General features: G+C 47.4%; 1 protein-coding gene and 1 long non-coding RNA gene across 9 annotated transcripts in view; one reads left to right on the top strand and one right to left on the bottom strand.

Moving 5' to 3' along the window:
* Positions 1-17,500, bottom strand: part of LOC127929179 (ELKS/Rab6-interacting/CAST family member 1-like) — a 71,225-nt gene that overhangs the window by 10,790 nt on the left and 42,935 nt on the right. The window lies entirely within an intron of this gene.
* On the top strand, positions 2,402-3,823 carry LOC127929180 (uncharacterized). 8 transcript variants are annotated; one of them, XR_008133699.1, is made up of 3 exons: positions 2,402-2,454; positions 3,232-3,280; positions 3,378-3,823. It is a non-coding gene; the product is annotated as an uncharacterized LOC127929180 (long non-coding RNA). The 8 variants fall into 8 exon arrangements; XR_008133696.1 differs by having other exon boundaries at positions 3,330-3,823; XR_008133698.1 differs by lacking the exon at positions 2,402-2,454 and adding an exon at positions 2,499-2,551.

Raw genomic sequence — 17,500 nt, 5'->3', positions numbered from 1 at the left:
CAGTAAATTCAAGATATCATGTGAGTAAGTGTTCAAAAACTATACCGCTCCCCCGTCTAAACCAAGACTCCTCCTCCTCCTCCTCGTAGGCCCGACTTCCTCCCTCAGATAACCTTTGACCTTCCTACCTCCCGTAGCCACCGCATCGACCGCAAGGGGGGAGTCATCTCCAATAACGGCGTCACACTAAGAATTCATCTAATAATGCTCTGGTTATTGTATACAAATACAAACTGGCTATTTGTCTCCAACAGACATAGAGAATGACAGTCTGTACCTACGTGACATGGAGAGAGAGATAGAAGGAGAGATAGAAAGATAGAGAGAGAGAGAGAGATAGAAGGAGAGATAGAAAGAGAGAGATAGAGAGAGTTAGAAGGAGAGATAGAGAGATAGAGAAGGAGAGATAGAAGGAGAGAGAGAGATAGAGAGAGAGGTATGGAGAGATAGAGAGAGAGAGAATGAGAGATAGAGAGAGATTGAAGGAGAGATAGAGAGAGATAGAAGAAGAGATTTATAGAGAGAGAATGAGAGAGAGAGATTGAATGAGAGACATGGAGAGATAGAGAGAGAGAAGGAGAGATAGAGAGAGAGAAGGAGAGATAGAGAGAGATAGAGGACCCACGCCAAGAGGACTTACATCCAGACCACAACACCATCAGCCACATACACACCCCAACCAATCAACACGCCCCCACATCAACCATGCCCACACCCCATTTAGACCCCCTCAGATCAGACCTATGCCCCTCCTGGCCACCCCATGCACCCCACCCCCGCAAAGAGGGCCTCAACATGGAAGTCACACATACGCCCAGTCAGTGAGCGAGCAAACAGGCCCAACCCCCACTCTTACACTAGCCCAAGCCAATGGCATGTACCAGATGCTCAGCAGGCTCTGCTCACTTACTGGCCTGAGGCCAAACCACACGACCAACAACATTGGACACTTTATGGAACACAAAGCCTTCACTATATCATCCTGGAATATCCAAGGCCTGAGGTCATCTGCCTTTGGCCTAAACAGCATGAACCCGGACTTCACCAAAGAAAACGGTAATACAGACATTGTCATCCTGCAAGAAACCTGGTATAGAGGAGACGGACCCACTGGTTGCCCTCTAGGTTACAGAGAGCTGGTAGTCCCATCCACCAAACTACCAGGTGTGAAACAGGGAAGGGACTCAGGGGGTATGCTAATTTGGTATAGAGCAGACCTAACTCACTCCATTAAATTAATCAAAACAGGAACATTTTACATTTGGCTAGAAATTCAAAAGGAAATTATCTGAATTAACAGAGAAAAATGTCCTCCTGTGTGCAACCTATAACCCCCACTAGAATCCCCATACTTTAATGAAGACAGCTTCTCCATCCTGGAGGGGGAAATCAATCATTTCCAGGCCCAGGGACATGTACTTGTCTGTGGTGACCTAAATGCCAGAACCGGACAAGAACTTGACACCCTCAGCACACAGGGGGACAAACACCTGCCTGGAGGTGACAGCATCCCCTCCCACATATGCCCCCCTAGGCACAACTATGACAACATAACCAACAAAAACGGGTCACAACTCCTGCAGCTCTGTCGCACGCTGGGTATGTACATAGTCAACGGTAGGCTTCGAGGGGACTCCTATGGTAGGTACACCTTTAGCTCATCTCTTGGTAGTAGTACTGTAGACTACTTTATCACTGACCTCAACCCAGAGTCTCTCAGAGCGTTCAGTCAGTCCACTGACACCCCTATCAGACCACAGCAAAATCACAGTCTACTTGATCAGAGCAATACTCAATCATGAGGCATCAAAGCCAAAGGACCTGAGTAACATTAAGAAATGCTATAGATGGAAGGAATGCAGTTTGGAAACCTACCAAAATGTCACACCTTGGTCTTAGTGTTTTGTGTTTTCGTTGATTGTTTGGTCAGGCCAGGGTGTGACATGGGTTTGTTTTGTTGTATTTCGTATTGGGGTTTTGTGGTTATTGGGATTGCGGCTGAGTAGGGGTGTTGTATGGGCTTGGCTGCCTGAGGCGGTTCTCAATCAGAGTCAGGTGATTCTCGTTGTCTCTGATTGGGAACCGTATTTAGGTAGCCTGGGTTTCACTGTGTATTTCGTGGGTGATTGTTCCTGTCTCTGTGTAGTTTCACCAGATAGGCTGTAATAGGTTTCATGTTCCTGTCTCTGTGTAGTTTCACCAGATAGGCTGTAATAGGTTTCATGTTCCTGTCTCTGTGTAGTGTTCACCAGATAGGCTGTAATAGGTTTCATGTCTCTGTGTAGTTTCACCAGATAGGCTGTAATAGGTTTCATGTTCCTGTCTCTGTGTAGTTTTACCAGATAGGCTGTAATTAGGTTTCATGTTCCTGTCTCTGTGTAGTTTCACCAGATAGGCTGTAATTAGGTTTCATGTTCCTGTCTCTGTGTAGTTTCACCAGATAGGCTGTAATAGGTTTCATGTTCCTGTCTCTGTGTAGTTTCACCAGATAGGCTGTAATTAGGTTTCATGTTCCTGTCTCTGTGTAGTTTCACCAGATAGGCTGTAATAGGTTTCATGTTCCTGTCTCTGTGTAGTTTCACCAGATAGGCTGTAATTAGGTTTCATGTTCCTGTCTCTGTGTAGTTTCACCAGATAGGCTGTAATTAGGTTTCATGTTCCTGTCTCTGTGTAGTTTACCAGATAGGCTGTAATAGGTTTCATGTTCCTGTCTCTGTGTAGTTTCACCAGATAGGCTGTAATTAGGTTTCATGTTCCTGTCTCTGTGTAGTTTCACCAGATAGGCTGTAATTAGGTTTCACGTTCCTGTCTCTGTGTAGTTTCACCAGATAGGCTGTAATAGGTTTCATGTTCCTGTCTCTGTGTAGTTTCACCAGATAGGCTGTAATTAGGTTTCATGTTCCTGTCTCTGTGTAGTTTCACCAGATAGGCTGTAATAGGTTTCATGTTCCTGTCTCTGTGTAGTTTCACCAGATAGGCTGTAATAGGTTTCATGTTCCTGTCTCTGTGTAGTTTCACCAGATAGGCTGTAATTAGGTTTCACGTTCCTGTCTCTGTGTAGTTTCACCAGATAGGCTGTAATTAGGTTTCATGTTCCTGTCTCTGTGTAGTTTCACCAGATAGGCTGTAATAGGTTTCATGTTCCTGTCTCTGTGTAGTTTCACCAGATAGGCTGTAATTAGGTTTCATGTTCCTGTCTCTGTGTAGTTTCACCAGATAGGCTGTAATTAGGTTTCATGTTCCTGTCTCTGTGTAGTTTCACCAGACAGGCTGTAATTAGGTTTCATGTTCCTGTCTCTGTGTAGTTTCACCAGATAGGCTGTAATTAGGTTTCATGTTCCTGTCTCTGTGTAGTTTCACCAGATAGGCTGTAATAGGTTTCATGTTCCTGTCTCTGTGTAGTTTCACCAGATAGGCTGTAATAGGTTTCATGTTCCTGTCTCTGTGTAGTTTCACCAGATAGGCTGTAATAGGTTTCATGTTCCTGTCTCTGTGTAGTTTCACCAGATAGGCTGTAATAGGTTTCATGTTCCTGTCTCTGTGTAGTTTCACCAGATAGGCTGTAATAGGTTTCATGTTCCTGTCTCTGTGTAGTTTCACCAGATAGGCTGTAATAGGTTTCATGTTCCTGTCTCTGTGTAGTTTCACCAGATAGGCTGTAATAGGTTTCATGTTCCTGTCTCTGTGTAGTTTCACCAGATAGGCTGTAATAGGTTTCATGTTCCTGTCTCTGTGTAGTTTCACCAGATAGGCTGTAATAGGTTTCATGTTCCTGTCTCTGTGTAGTTTCACCAGATAGGCTGTAATAGGTTTCATGTTCCTGTCTCTGTGTAGTGTTCACCAGATAGGCTGTAATAGGTTTCATGTTCCTGTCTCTGTGTAGTTTCACCAGATAGGCTGTAATAGGTTTCATGTTCCTGTCTCTGTGTAGTTTCACCAGATAGGCTGTAATAGGTTTCATGTTCCTGTCTCTGTGTAGTTTCACCAGATAGGCTGTAATTAGGTTTCACGTTCCGTTTGTTTGTATTTATTAGTTATTTCATGTTTCGTTCCGTTTTTCTTCATTAAAGACATGAGAAACCACCACGCTGCATTTCGGTCCGACTCTCTTTGAACAAACGAAGAATGCCGTTACACAAAAAACAATTAGGCAACAACAAATTCAATCCCTTTTAGACAATTTCCTGGGTAAAACGTTCCACTGTAATAGTGAAGGTGTAAACTTGGCAGTAGAAAATGTTAACAGTGTATTTGACCTCTCAGCTTCCCTATCAAATCTAAAAATCTCAAATAGAAAACCGAAGAAAATTAACAATAATGACAAATGGTTTGATGAAGAATGCAAAAATCTAAGAAAGAAATTGAGAAACCTGTCCAACCAAAAACATAGAGACCCGGAAAACCTGAGTCTACGCCTTCACTATGGTGAATCACTAAAACAATACAGAAATACACTACGGAAAAAGAAGGAACAGCATGTCAGAAATCAGCTCAATGCAATTGAAGAATCCATAGACTCTAACCACTTCTGGGAAAATTGGAAAACAAAAAACACAAATAATTATCTATCCAAAATGGAGATGTCTGGGTAAAGCACTTCTCCAATCGTTTTGGCTCTGTAACAAAGAATAAAGAGCAAAAACATATACAGGATCAAATACAGATCTTAGAATCAACTATTAAAGACTACCAGAACCCACTGGATTCTCCAATTACATTGAATGAGTTACAGGACAAAATAAAAACCCTCCAACCCAAAAAGGCCTGTGGTGTTGATGGTATCCTTAATGAAATGATCAAATATACAGACAACAAATTCCAATTGGCTATACTAAAACTCTTTAACGTCATCCTTAGCTCTGGCATCTTCCCCAATATTTGGAACCAAGGACTTTTCACCCCAATACACAAAAGTGGAGACAAATTTGACCCCAATAACTACCGTGGAATATGTGTCAACAGTAACCTTGGGAAAATCCTCTGCATTATCATTAACAGCAGACTCGTACATTTCCTCAATGAAAACAATGTACTGAGCAAATGTCACATTGGCTTTTTACCAAATTACCGTACAACAGACCATGTATTCACCCTGCACACCCTAATTAACAACCAAACAAACCAAAACAAAGGCAAAGTCTTCTCATGCTTTGTTGATTTCAAAAAAGCCTTCGACTCAATCTGGCATGAGGGTCTGCTATACAAACTGATGGAAAGTGGTGTTGGGGGTAAAACATATAACATTATAAAATCCATGTACACAAACAACAAGTGTGCAGTTAAAATAGGGGAAGAGTCCCCAAAGCAAGCTGGTCACAAACAGACCCCACAGAGCCCCAGGACAGCAACACAATCAGACCCAACCAAATCATGAGAAAACAAAAAGATTATTACTTGACACATTGGAAAGAATTAACAAAAGAACAGAGCAAACTAGAATGCTATTTGGCCCTAAACAGAGAGTACACAGCGGCAGAATACCTGACCACTGTGACTGACCCAAACTTAAGGAAAGCTTTGACTATGTACAGACTCAGTGAGCATAGCCTTGCTATTGAGAAAGGCCGCCGTAGGCAGACATGGTTCTCAAGAGGAGACAGGCTATGTGCTCACTGCCCACAAAATGAGGTGGAAACTGAGCTGCACTTCCTAACCTCCTGCCAAATGTATGACCATATTAGAGAGACATATTTCCCTCAGATTACACAGATCCACAAAGAATTCGAAAACAAACCCAATTTTGATAAATTCCCATATCTACTGGGTTACAACAATGTATATATACATAATATGACATGTGTAGATTGAAGGAGAGATAGAGAGAGAAATAAGGAGAGGAGAGAAAGAGAGAGGAGAGATAGAGTGAGATAATGAAAGAGAGAGAGAGAGAGAGAGAGAGAGAGAAGGAGAGGAGAGAAAGAGAGAGGAGAGATAGAGAGAGAGAGAAGGAAAGAGAGAGAGGAGAGATAGAGAGAATGAAAGAGAGAGAGGAGATATAGAGAGAGAAGGAAAGAGAGAGAGAGGAGAGATGGAGAGAGAGAGAAGAGAGAGAGGAGAGATAGAGAGAAGGAAAGAGAGAGAGAGATATAGAGAGAGAGAAGGAAAGAGAGAGAGGAGAGATAGAGAGAGAGAATAGGAGAGGAGAGAAAGAGAGGAGAGAGAGAGAGAGAGAATGAGAGGAGAGAAAGAGAGAGAGAGAGAGAGAGAGAGAGAAGGAAAGAGAGAGGAGAGATAGAAAGAAGGAAAGAGAGAGAGAGGAGATATAGCGAGAGAGAAGGAAAGAGAGAGAGAGAGGAGAGATAGAGAGAGAGAAGGAGAGGAGAGAAAGAGAGGAGAGATAGAGAAGGAAAGAGAGAGAGAGGAGAGATAGAGAGAGAAGGAGAGCAGAGAGAGAGGAGAGATAGAGATAGAGCAAGAGAGAGAGAGAGAGAGAGAGAGAGAGAGAGAGAGAGAGAGAGAGAGAGAGAGAGAGAGAGAGAGAGAGAGAGAGAGAGAGAGAGGAGAGAACGAGGTAAAGAGCAAGCTACTACACACTAAGTTCATAGGTCCCTGCCTGCTTCCATCCATGGTCCACTGCAAAGGTCATTCAGGAGTGTGTGGCGGATATGCCCACTGAAAGAGGCCAGTTTTCAGCCTGGTTCCCCTCCCTGCCTGCTTCCATCCATGGCCCACTGCAAATGGCCCTGATCATCTACCCACCACTAGGTCTCTGGGCCTGTGGGTCTCTAACTAGGGGGAGGGGGGTGACCAGGTACTGGCTGATCTAGCAACTCATTTATGGACCTGCTATCTGCATCACCTGGGAACCCTGTTATAACAAGACAATCACTAATGTTTGATGGGAGGGGGGGACTCAGAGAGAGCGAGGAGAAACCAGAGTGTTGGTGTAACCAGCGAGGTGAAAGAGGAGAGGTAGAGCGAGAGGTAAAGAGAGAGGTAGAGAGAGGATTAGAGAGAAAGGTAGAGAGAGAGGTAGAGAGAGGTAGAGAGAGAGGTAGAGAGAGTTAGAGAGAGAGGTAAAGAGAGAGGGAGAGGTAGAGAGAGGTAGAGAGAGAGGTAAAGAGAGAGGGAGAGGTAGAGAGAGAGGTAAAGAGAGAGGGAGAGAGGTAGAGAGAGGTAGAGAGAGAGGTAGAGAGAGAGGTAGAGAGAGAGGTGGAGAGAGAGGTGGAGAGAGAGGTAGAGAGAGGGAGAGAGAGAGAGAGAGAGAGGTAGAGAGAGAGGTAGAGAGAGAGGTAGAGAGAGAGGTAAAGAGAGAGGGAGAGGTAGAGAGAGGTGGAAAGAGAGGTAGAGAGAGAGGTAGAGAGAGAGGTAGAGAGTGTATTGAGTCATGTGTTGGAGGTAATGAAGCTTGACCAGCAGGCTGATATATGAGCCTGTTTCCCCTCTCTCCTCTCGGGTGAGGGCTAGGGAGGCGCTGGGCTGGGGTTGGAGGGGTGAGGCTTGGTTTGGCAGAGCACGCTCCTTTCTCCAAGCCCCATTAGGATCACACAGCGGGGAACCACCGCTTCGGCAGGCACAGAGAGCTTCACACACACAGTCACACACACACAGTCACACACACATACAGGACACACACACACAGGACACACACACATACAGGACACACCCACACCCGTGTGAGGCCCTGAACCCCACACTGGTCTAACTGTAGGTGTGAGGCCCTGCACCCCACACTGGTCTAACTGTAGATGTGAGGCCCTGAACCCCACACTGGTCTAACTGTAGGTGTGAGGCCCTGAACCCCACACTGGTCTAACTGTAGGTGTGAGGCCCTGCACCCCACACTGGTCTAACTGTAGGTGTGAGGCCCTGAACCCCACACTGGTCTAACTGTAGGTGTGAGGCCCTGCACCCCACACTGGTCTAACTGTAGGTGTGAGGCCCTGCACCCCACACTGGTCTAACTGTAGGTGTGAGGCCCTGAACCCCACACTGGTCTAACTGTAGGTGTGAGGCCCTGAACCCCACACTGGTCTAACTGTAGGTGTGAGGCCCTGCACCCCACACTGGTCTAACTGTAGGTGTGAGGCCCTGCACCCCACACTGGTCTAACTGTAGGTGTGAGGCCCTGCACCCCACACTGGTCTAACTGTAGGTGTGAGGCCCTGAACCCCACACTGGTCTAACTGTAGGTGTGAGGCCCTGAACCCCACACTGGTCTTACTGTAGGTGTGAGGCCCTGCACCCCACACTGAGGGGGAAACATAGCAATGATATTGACATTGGCATGAGTATATAGACAGACAACACCTGGGCTTGAATGTACTGTCTACTGCCCTCACCACAAACCCACATCAGTCTCCACAGACAGTCCTCACACTGACCTGGCAGACACAGACAGACAGTCCTCACACTGACCTGGCAGACACAGACAGACAGTCCTCACACTGACCTGGCAGACACAGACAGACAGTCCTCACACTGACCTGGCAGACACAGACAGACAGTCCTCACACTGACCTGGCAGACACAGACAGACAGTCCTCACACTGACCTGGCTGACACAGACAGACAGTCCTCACACTGACCTGGCAGACACAGACAGACAGTCCTCACACTGACCTGGCAGACACAGACAGACAGTCCTCACACTGACCTGGCAGACACAGACAGACAGTCCTCACACTGACCTGGCCGACACAGACAGACAGTCCTCACACTGACCTGGCAGACACAGACAGACAGTCCTCACACTGACCTGGCTAACACAGACAGACAGTCCTCACACTGACCTGGCAGACACAGACAGACAGTCCTCACACTGACCTGGCAGACACAGACAGACAGTCCTCACACTGACCTGGCAGACACAGACAATGTGTTGAGATCAAATCAAATTGTCTAGGTCACATTCACACACAGACAGACAGCCATCTGGACAAACCTAGTGATTCACACACAGACAGACAGCCGTCTGGACAAACCTACTGATTCACACACAGACAGACAGCCGCCTGGACAAACCTACTGATTCACACACAGACAGACAGCCGTCTGGACAAACCTACTGATTCACACACAGACAGACAGCCGTCTGGACAAACCTACTGATTCACACACAGACAGACAGCCGTCTGGACAAACCTACTGATTCACACACAGACAGACAGCCGTCTGGACAAACCTACTGATTCACACACAGACAGACAGCCGTCTGGACAAACCTACTGATTCACACACAGACAGACAGCCGTCTGGACAAACCTACTGACTCACACACAGACAGACAGCCGTCTGGACAAACCTACTGATTCACACACAGACAGACAGCCGTCTGGACAAACCTACTGATTCACACACAGACAGACAGCCGTCTGGACAAACCTACTGATTCACACACAGACAGACAGCCGTCTGGACAAACTCCAGGGTTTCTCTTTATTTGTATTATTTTATACATTGTAGAATAATAGTGACGACATCACAACTATGAAATAACACATATGGAATCATGTCGTAGGTAAAGAGGTGTTAAACAAATCAAAATATATTTGATATTCTTCAACGTAGCCACTTTATGCCTTGATGACAGCTGTTTACACTCTGGGTCCCCTGGTGTTGAAGGCTGAGCTGTAGTCAATGAACAGCATTCTCAAATAGTGCACTACTTTAGACCAGAGCCCTATTCCCTATATAGTGCACTACTTTAGACCAGGGCCCTATTCCCTATATAGTGCACTACATTAGACCAGGGCCCTATTCCCTATATAGTGCACTACTTTAGACCAGGGCCCTATTCCCTATATAGTGCACTACATTAGACCAGGGCCCTATTCCCTATATAGTGCACTACTTTAGACCAGAGCCCTATTCCCTATATAGTGCACTACTTTAGACCAGGGCCCTATTCCCTATATAGTGCACTACATTAGACCAGAGCCCTATTCCCTATATAGTGCACTACTTTAGACCAGGGCCCTATTCCCTATATAGTGCACTACTTTAGACCAGGGCCCTATTCTCTATATAGTGCACTACTTTAAACCAGAGCCCTATTCCCTATATAGTACACTACTTTAGACCAGGGCCCTATTCTCTATATAGTGCACTACTTTAGACCAGAGCCCTATTCCCTATATAGTACACTACTTTAGACCAGGGCCCTATTCTCTATATAGTGCACTACTTTAGACCAGGGCCCTATTCCCTATATAGTGCACTACTTTATACCAGAGCCCTATTCCCTATATAGTGCACTACTTTATACCAGAGCCCTATTCCCTATATAGTGCACTACTTTAGACCAGGGCACTATTCCCTATATAGTGCACTACTTTAGACCAGGGCCCTATTCCCTATATAGTGCACTACTTTAGACCAGAGCCCTATTCCCTATATAGTGCACTACTTTAGACCAGGGCCCTATTCCCTATATAGTGCACCACTTTAGACCAGGGCCCTATTCCCTATATAGTGCACTACTTTAGACCAGGGCCCTATTCCCTATATAGTGCACTACTTTAGACCAGGGCCCTATTCCCTATATAGTGCACTACTTTAGACCAGGGCCCTATTCCCTATATAGTGCACTACTTTAGACCAGGGCCCTATTCTCTATATAGTGCACTACTTTAAACCAGAGCCCTATTCCCTATATAGTGCACTACTTTAGACCAGGGCCCTATTCCCTATATAGTACACTACTTTAGACCAGGGCCCTATTCTCTATATAGTGCACTACTTTAGACCAGAGCCCTATTCCCTATATAGTACACTACTTTAGACCAGGGCCCTATTCTCTATATAGTGCACTACTTTAGACCAGGGCCCTATTCCCTATATAGTGCACTACTTTATACCAGAGCCCTATTCCCTATATAGTGCACTACTTTATACCAGAGCCCTATTCCCTATATAGTGCACTACTTTAGACCAGGGCACTATTCCCTATACAGTGCACTACTTTAGACCAGGGCCCTATTCCCTATATAGTGCACTACTTTAGACCAGGGCCCTATTCCCTATATAGTGCACTACTTTAGACCAGGGCCCTATTCTCTATATAGTGCACTACTTTAAACCAGAGCCCTATTCCCTATATAGTGCACTACTTTAGACCAGGGCCCTATTCCCTATATAGTACACTACTTTAGACCAGAGCCCTATTCCCTATATAGTGCACTACATTAGACCAGAGCCCTATTCCCTATATAGTACACTACTTTAGACCAGGGCCCTATTCCCTATATAGTGCACTACTTTAGACCAGGGCCCTATTCTCTATATAGTGCACTACTTTAAACCAGAGCCCTATTCCCTATATAGTACACTACTTTAGACCAGAGCCCTATTCCCTATATAGTGCACTACTTTAGACCAGAGCCCTATTCCCTATATAGTGCACTACATTAGACCAGAGCCCTATTCCCTATATAGTACACTACTTTAGACCAGAGCCCTATTCCCTATATAGTGCACTACTTTAGACCAGAGCCCTATTCCCTATATAGTGCACTACATTAGACCAGAAGTGGGGTGGGGTGCCATTTGGGAGGCAGACACAGACAGCACCTCCATACCAGACGGCATATAGCTGTTAGATGTGTTTTAACTTTACGGTAGTATATTTAGCAAAGATCCCCAGAAAAAACAAGGCTGTAAAGATAAGATTTTAGAGCCGAGGAGAGAGAGATAACCAGGCCCACTATCTGTCTCTATGTCTTCTGCTAAGACCTCTTCTTTCATAGCCTTGACCCACAAATGGAGAGGTAGAGGAGGGAGGGAGGGGTAGAAGGAGAAGGGTGGAGAGGGAGGGAGGGAGGGAGAGGGAGGGAGGGGTAGAAGGAGAAGGGTGGAGAGGGAGAGAGGGAGGGAGGGTTGAGTAGAAGAAGAAGGGGAGAGAGAGGGAGGGATGGGTAGAAGGAGAAGGGTGGAGAGGGAGGGAGGGGTAGAAGGAGAAGGGTGGAGAGGGAGGGAGAGGGAGGGAGGGAGGGGTAGAAGGAGAAGGGTGGAGAGGGAGGGAGGGAGGGGTAGAAGGAGAAGGGTGGAGAGGTAGGGAGAGGGAGGGGTGAGTAGAAGGAGAAGGGTGGAGAGGGAGGGAGAGGGAGGGGTGAGTAGAAGGAGAAGGGTGGAGAGGGAGGGAGAGGGAGGGGGGGGTGAGTAGAAGGAGAAGGGTGGAGAGGGAGGGAGGGAGGGAGGGGTGAGTAGAAGGAGAAGGGTGGAGAGGGAGGGAGAGGGAGGGGTGAGTAGAAGGAGAAGGGTGGAGAGGGAGGGAGAGGGAGGGAGGGGTAGAAGGAGAAGGATGGAGAGGGAGAGAGAGGGAGGGGTGAATAGAAGGAGAAGGGTGGAGAGGTAGGGAGAGGGAGGGGTGAGTAGAAGGAGAAGGGTGGAGAGGGAGGGTGGGGTGAGTAGAAGGAGAAGGGTGGAGAGGGAGAGAGAGGGAGGGGTGAGTAGAAGGAGAAGGGTGGAGAGGGAGGGAGGGAGGGAGGGAGGGAGGGCAGAAAGAATAGAAGGAAGAAAGGAGGATACTTTTTACTGGGTGTATTATATAGAGGTAAAGGAGGGGAGGGATAATGATGGAGACTGTAGATGTTTTACTGGGTGTATTATATAGAGGTAAAGGAGGGGAGGGATAATGATGGAGACTGTAGATGTTTTACTGTGTGTATTATATAGAGGTAAAGGAGGGGAGGAGGGATAATGTTGGAGACTGTAGATGTTTTACTGGGTGTATTATATAGAGGTAAAGGAGGGGAGGAGGGATAATGATGGAGACTGTTGATGTTTTACTGGGTGTATTATATAGAGGTAAAGGAGGGGAGGAGGGATAATGTTGGAGACTGTAGATGTTTTACTGGGTGTATTATATAGAGGTAAAGGAGGGGAGGAGGGATAATGATGGAGACTGTAGATGTTTTACTGGGTGTATTATATAGAGGTAAAGGAGGGGAGGAGGGATAATGTTGGAGACTGTTGATGTTTTACTGGGTGTATTATATAGAGGTAAATGAGGGGAGGAGGGATAATGATGGAGACTGTTGATGTTTTACTGGGTGTATTATATAGAGGTAAAGGAGCATTATGTTCATTATCATCTATCTGATCTGGGTTTACGGCTGCGGTGTGTGTGTGTGTGTGTTCAGATACACAGTTGGGGGTATTTCTGAAACGGTAATGAACTCAAAACTATGGGGGGAGGCCAGGTTGCAGTCACGAGGCAAACTCCAACACACACACACACACACACACACACACACACACACACACACACACACACACACACACACACACACACACACACACACACACACACACACACACACACACACACACACACACACACACACACACACACACACACCGAGGTTGAACCACTTAGCTGAGGAATGCTAATGGTCCAGGAGCAGAGTAGAGGCCGGCGTCCCAAACAGCACCCTGTTCCCTATATGCTCCCTATACAGCACACTCCTTTTGACCAGAATCATCACACTGTATAGGGAATAGGGTGCCGTTGGGACTGCAGGTGAGGTGGAATCTCAATATCATCTCAACTAGAACCTGACCTAAAGCAGAAAAATGTCCCTGAGACATTATCTGATTACTGACTAACTGCAGCAAAAGAACCACTAGAAGGTCATGTATTGTAAAATCATTATGTACTAATGGTTCCCAATATGACTATGTCTTAGCCCAGGAGATATACTTAAATATATATCTGTTTTACAGTGTAGATATGGAGCTTCAGTTCTGGGCTTAGGGGTGGCAAGTAGCCTAGTGGTTAGAGGCCTCTCTCTCTCCCCCAGCTTGTCGTCCCATTCCTGCCAATGGGGGAGAGATGGGGGGATGGAAGGGAGAGGAGGGCAATGAGAACTGTTAAACCCATCAAGCCCTAATTCAATAAATCTGCATAAGGAGAGAAAGGCGAGGCAGCCCGGGTCCAGAACATCAGCATGACACTTCCATCTGAGATCAAACAGCCACTCTTTGATAAATGAAGTTTCCCAAAGACACCTTAATCACCATTTATTTAACAAGGCAAGTCAGTTAACAACTCATTCTTATGTACAATGACGGCCCACCCCGGCCAAACCCAAACGACGCTGGGCCAATTGTGCACCGCCCTATGGGACTCCCAATCACAGCCGGTTGTGATACAGCCTGGAATCGAACCAGGGTCTGTAGTGACTCCCCTAGCACTGAGATGCAGTGCCTCAGACCGCTGCCCCACTCGGGAGCCCCTATACAACAGTGGTGTAAAGTACAGGAGTAAAAATACTGAAGGAGTTTTTTGGGGGAGTATCTGTACTTAACAATTTATATTTTTGACAACTTAAATTTTTACTTGAGTCATTTTCTATTACGGTATCTTCACTTTTACTCAAGTATGGAAATCTGGTACTTTTTCCACTACTGCTAAACAGTATAGTGCTTTTGCCCAGGGCCCATAGGGTGCACTACTGTTAGTGAATACCATGTTCACTACTGTTAGTGAATACCATGCCACCAGGGCCCATAGGGTTCACTACTGTTAGTGAATACCATGCCACCAGGGCCCATAGGGTTCACTACTGTTAGTGAATACCATGCCACCAGGGCCCATAGGGTTCACTACTGTTAGTGAATACCATGCCACCAGGGCCCATAGGGTGCACTACTGTTAGTGAATACCATGCCACCAGGGCCCAGGTTACTTTTTACCATGCAGAGCACCTGTTAAATTAAAGGGTCCTACTGTTAGTGAATACCATCCATCTGGGACAGGAAACGGATCCTGGTCAGGGTGAGTCCCGGTGGCATAAATGGCTCGCTAGAAAAATAATCAGTTCCCATAACATCATTTGGTTTTTCCCTCTCTCTTTTCTCTTGTTCCCCCTATCCTCCTCCTCTTATGCCCCTGTGACCCCCTGCTCCAGACAACAGGATGACCTCACTCTTCCCCCTCCTCCTCTCCTCCCGCTACCCTTCCCTCTCTCCATCCATCCCTCTACCCTTCCCTCTCTCTCTCCATCCATCCCTCTACCCTTCCCCTCTCTCCATCCATCCCTCTACCCTTCCCTCTCTCCATCCATCCCTCTTCCCTCCCTCTACCGTTCCCCCTTCTCCTCTCTCCCATCCATCCCTCCCTCTCCATCCATCCCTCTACCCTTCCCTCTCTCCATCCATCCCTCTACCCTTCCCTCCCTCCCTCTCTCCATCCATCCCTCTACCATTCCCTCTCTCCATCCATCCCTCTACCCTTCCCTCCCTCCCTCTCTCCATCCATCCCTCTACCCTTCCCTCTCTCCATCCCATCCCTCTACCCTTCCCTCTCTCCATCCATCCCTCTATCCCTCCCTCTCTCCATCCATCCCTCTACCCTTCCCCCTCTCCATCCATCCCTCTATCCCTCCCTCTCTCCATCCATCCCTCTACCCTTCCCTCTCTCCATCCATCCCTCTACCCTTCCTCTCTCTCCATCCATCCCTCTACCCTTCCCTCTCTCCATCCATCCCTCTACCCTTCCCTCTCCATCCATCCCTCTGTCAATCCATCCCTTAATATCCATCCCTCTATCCTTCTCTCTCTCCATCCCTCTACCCTCCCTCTCTCCATGCCTTCACGTGCCCTAGGGTCTCCTCCTCCACTCCTTCTCTATGTCGTTAGTATAACAGTATAACGACGCACCACTAATGCTCTGACAGGCCACTGAACCGGGCTGGCGCCGCTGGGCTGAACTGGGGATGGGGACAGGATCCGGAGAGAAAGAGAGAAGGAGATAGAGATGGAGAGAGTGTGACAAGGAGAAAGAGAGTGGGCAAACGAGTGGGTTAGCTGGCATGAGTAGCTAGCTGGCATGAGTAAACACATATCCAAGAAAACTCTTGGAAGACAATGGAAGTTGAATAGAATAATGAATATTCCTCCTTTTATGGCCCAATATGATTAAAAACCATCATGTTCCGGTATTAAAGCCATCAGAGGTTCCATGGTGAAAGGGTTCCAAGCCCCAGTGGTTTGGTTTGGTGAGGGGTAGAGAGAAATGTTTCCTGATTTCACTGGCTGGGTCTTATATAGGGGCTGGGGGCAATAAAATACGTCTCTCTGTCGCTCTCCCTCCCCGTTACACCAGGACACTGATATTATCAGTCAGGCAGTTCTTCATCCCTCCTTCTGTCTTATAGCTGTGATATGGACATTGTTGTGAATATTGTGAGGACAAGGTAAGAGAGGGAGAGATAATCAGGACCTGGATGTCGGGGACTGGGTGAGAAACAAGGTCAAGGTTTGAATATAGATGAATATAGATGAATATAGATACACAACCCAGACTACTATCTGTCTGCCTTGAAGTTACCCATACAGCTCTACCCATCACCAACCCAACCCATACACCTCTACCCACCACCAACCCAACCCATACACCTCTACCCACCACCAACCCAACCCTTACACCTCTACCCACCACCAACCCAACCCTTACACCTCTACCCACCACCAACCCAACCCATACACCTCTACCCACCACCAACCTAACCTCTCCCTACACCTCTACCCACCACCAACCCAACCCTCTACCCACCACCAACCCAACCCATCCCCTCTCTACTACACCTCTACCCATGCCAACCCAACCCATACCTTACACCTCTACCCACCACCAACCCAACCCTTACACCTCCACCCACCACCAACCCAACCCATACACCTCTACCCACCACCAACCCAACCCATACACCTCTACCCACCAACAACCCAACCCATACTGGGGCAACCTCCACTGGGGACCACCAACCCAACCCAGGACACCTCTACCCACCACCAACCCAACCCATACACCTCTACCCACCACCAACCCAACACCTCCCCATCACCAACCCAACCCATACACCTCTACCCACCAACAACCCAACCCTTACACCACATATACCCATCAACCAACCAACCCTTACACCTCTACCCACCACCAACCCAACCCATCATGTCTACCCACCACCAACCCAACCCATACACCTCTACCCACCACCAACCCAACCCCTACACCTCTACCCACCACCAACCCAACCCATACACCTCTACCCACCACCAACCCAACCCATACACCTCTACCCACCACCAACCCAACCCATACACCTCTACCCACCACCAACCCAACCCATACACCTCTACCCACCACCAACCCAACCCTTACACCTCTACCCACCACCAACCCAACCCTTACACCTGTGATACCACCAACCCAACCCATACACCTCTACCCATCACCAACCCAACCCATACACACCTCTACCCATCACCAACCCAACCCTGGACACCTCTACCCACACCAACCCAACCCCCATACACCTCTACCCACCACCAACCCAACCCTTACACCTCTACCCATCACCAACCCAACCCATACACCTCTACCCACCACCAACCCAACCCATACACCTCTACCCACCACCAACCCAACCCTTACACCTCTACCCACCACCAACCCAACCCTTACACCTCTACCCACCACCAACCCAACCCATACACCTCTACCCACCACCAACCCAACCCATACACCTCTACCCACCACCAACCCAACCCATAC

The sequence above is a fragment of the Oncorhynchus keta genome, unplaced genomic scaffold, assembly GCF_023373465.1.
Source record: "Oncorhynchus keta strain PuntledgeMale-10-30-2019 unplaced genomic scaffold, Oket_V2 Un_scaffold_5491_pilon_pilon, whole genome shotgun sequence".
Lineage (NCBI taxonomy): Eukaryota > Metazoa > Chordata > Actinopteri > Salmoniformes > Salmonidae > Oncorhynchus > Oncorhynchus keta.
Note: the sequence above shows the minus strand (reverse complement) of the source record. Positions and strands in the feature narration are given on the sequence as shown.